Genomic DNA, 3,484 nt, shown 5'->3' on the forward strand with positions numbered 1-3,484 from the left:
AAAAGCATATCTGTAAACATCAGAACTTCAAAAAAAAAAAAAAAAAAAGAGGGAAAAAAAAAAAAAAGGAAATAAAAATGATTTTCATAAGATGGCTTGTCAGTTACTCTGTTCTCCAGGTTCCCGTGGTGTATGGGCACCAATCTTCAGGCCTCGGCGTTAGAGCTTCCGAGCTGCAGTGCTGCTGAGCCCCCCGGGATGGGATGTCCTTCTGCAGAGCCAGCGGAGCACAACTCCTGTTAGATAGGATGCTAAATGTGATGTGTGTGAGTGTGCAGCTTTGTTCCTGTCCTCCTCTGCCTGCTGGCTGCCCCGTGGCAGGGTCTGCGTGCCTCCCAGGTACTGCCCCTGCGGTCAGCCCTCGATGGCTCGTGGCCAGGGTGTCCTGCACTCCTGCAGTGCTTGGGTGCTGCAGCTCCTTCCTGCTCCACCTCCTGAAAATTGGCCCTCGCTGTTCCTGTGCTGATGGCTGAGCTTGGTGTGGGGCACCCTCACAAATGCCTCTCTTTCTGGCTGAGTAGTAGTGTGTAATCAATCAGTTTTAATTGCTGGAGAGGAAGGGCGATGCTGTTCTTTCTCTGTCCTCGTCACAATTTGCTGCAACCTCTTCTTCCAGGGGGGAGCGGGGAGGGAGCTGGTGCTCCCCTGCTGCTCCTTCCTTCCTTCCAGATCTTTCAACTCGAGCACCGTTTGTCTTCGGGGCTCTGCTGTTTCCTCAGATCCTCGTATGCCAGCACCACGCAGCGACTCAAACGAGGGACTGGTGCTTTGCACAGGAGCCGTGTTGTGCCTCGGGCTCCTTTCTGCCAGCTGCTGCTACCGTGCTTCAAAAGCTGCCAACATTTCTCACTTTGTAGCACTTGGAGCTAGACACTTCCAAAGAAGTAATGTTCTACCTGTTCTCTGGGCAGGAGCAGAGGAGCGGACACATGCCCTGAGTCCAACTATTGTGTCTTCTGCCTAATTTTAGGTCCACCAATGCTGCTTTTTCGTTCTGGAAGCAGTTGGGAATGCTCCCACCAGTCATGTCGTTGCTGTTGCTGCTTCCCAGAAACCAGGCAGCCGGAGCCATCAGCAGCTTCGCTAAAATGGGAGGGTTTTGGTTCAATTTCATTGAGCCAAGCGTTAGCGCTCCCCTTGATCCTGCTTAGAGGGGCTGAGCGGGCACAAAGCAGATGTGCCATCCCGCAGCTTCTCGGGAAATAAACGGGGTGCTGTAACAGACAACACGGGCGATGCTGGTTGAACACAGCAAATACCAGCCGAATTTGTAGCAAAACAAGCTTAATGGCAAGGCATAGAGATAATCTACCGGAAAGCCAGGATGGAGGGAAAGCCCCGTGGCTGAGGCCTCTGCAGCTTCAAAACCACGCTGAATTCAAACGAGGGCAGCTCGGTTTTAAGGCGATTATCCTGTAGAGTAAGGCTTTTTTATGAATGGGCCTCACGGTTTGCATCCACCTCTGTGTGTGGCAGAGGTTTTATAACCACTTTCAGAGTCTGTGGGGAGAGGGGGACTGACAAAAACCGAACACGACAGCGAGGCAGTGGAACTTGCAGCACCTCCTGCTCTCTGCCGGGCTGCCGTGTTGCATTTTCACCTGCCCAGTGTAGGGGAGGATGAACAGAGTTGATTATAGACTTCAACCCTTTTGGGTTCAGAAGTCTCTTTAATTGGACACTGCTGTCGTAGTTTGTTCTTGTTGCAAACTGCTGGTGTCTTGGTGTGCTCGTGCAGCCGTTCTCATCCCGGGTGCTTGTGAGCATTTGGGGGAAGCGAAGCCAAACCTGGTCATAAGATTGTCCTCAAACTAGAAGCAAGCCCTGGAGGCTCTTGTTGGGAGGTGGCTCTCAGCACCCAGCCTTCTCTGTAGCCCAGATGACTGCATAGTGCTCAAGGACGAGTTTGTCTCTGAACAAAAACCTTGAAACTTTGGCTGACTGCAGTCCAAGTTCCAGTGTTTAGTTTTAGGTGAGCTCTGAAACGAGCCTTCTGGTATAAAGGAAGATTCATCATGCTGTCCCGGTCCTGTAACAGGAAGAGCTGAGTGGGTCACGAAATCCTGCCAGGGAGGAGTAAGGTGTCCTTCAGTCAGCCTGTTTGCTCTTCCCAAAGCAAATGTTTTTCCTGTGCACCTCTGCTGGCACAGCTGAGCCAAGTCAAGGGCTCCGTTTTCAGGGCAGGAATCCTCATTTCGTGTCCCTCTGCTGTGCTTCTTGATCCCTTCTGTGCTGTCTCTTCACTTGGGATCACCTCTGAGCCCATCTCATGGCTTTTGTGCCTCAAGTCTGGAATCTTCCTTTGCCCTTTTGTTGTTGCCAGAGGATCAAACGTGTATTATAATTTTTTTCCCCTTTTTCTTTTGTAACAGTTAGGAAAAACACCTTCAAAGGTTCCTCAATATGCTGATTGCCTCCTGTTTTCCCCGTGGAGTACGACTTGGAATAACAATTCACAGATCAAAACGTTTGATCTGAGAGGAGCCCGGCTCTGCCAGCGAATGCCTCTGAGTCGTGGAGGGGCTGCTGTGCTTTTAGTGCCTCGTCCTGACAGTTCGCTGTCCTTCTCGGCTGCCTGCACGTCTGCTCCTAACAGAGGAAGCATTTTTGGGTTCTGGTGCTGGTGTTTTTCTCAGTTTCTTTGTGTCATTGCATGTGAACTGACAGGGGGGAGAGCTCCCTGGTCTCTCCCGTGCTGTGATTCCTTCTGGCCTTTTTGTTCAGCGGTGCCATGTCTGGGCTTAGCTCGTGGTTGTGGTTTTTTTCTGGCCTGAATCTTTAATCTGACGGATCCCTGGAAGTCCCACGTGTGTTTATGGCTATGAATAATGACAAAAGGGATGCAAAGTGCTGTGTAACAAACAGGAGAGAGAAGTTAGCGGTGGCTTTTTCAGACTGATCTCATTTCTTCCTGTGCGCTTGAGATTTCCTATTTGTGGAGTGGGGGAGCATCCTTTCAGGAGGAGCAAACGGCTGTGTCTGTCCTGGTGGCTCGACTGTGGGTGTGCAGAGCTGGTTTAAGGCTGGCTGGGCAAGAGCTGTTTGTGCCCAGCAGCTCATAAATCTGCCCTCAGCCTGCCCGGCTGCAGCGATTCCGGCTCACGCGTGGATCTCAGCAGAAATGCCACCGAGCGGGAGGTGGGCAGGGTCCCCCCGGCCCTGCTGCTGCTGAAAACATTGTTTGGTTCAGCAGGAGCAGGTCGGGAAAGGTTTGTGCTCCCGAGAGAGAAGCAGCCAGCTCTCCTGCATGGGCTGCTCTAGATGTGTGTCCACCCTGTCCTTCCCAGAGGGAGTCCCTTGGGGAGACTGCTTAGGATCCAGACTGCGCCCGCTGCTGTCCCCGTGCTTCTGGCATCCTGATAGTGCTGGTGCCACCCTCCTGATTTAGCACAGCAGAAATCTGCTTTAATCGGGGTCTTTGTGTAGGCTTCTGTGCCAACAGTGAACCTCCCCGAGACGTTATCATCTTTGCAGATCTCCCCCC

The sequence above is a fragment of the Netta rufina genome, assembly GCF_964035555.1.
Source record: "Netta rufina genome assembly, chromosome: 17".
NCBI lineage: Eukaryota > Metazoa > Chordata > Aves > Anseriformes > Anatidae > Netta > Netta rufina.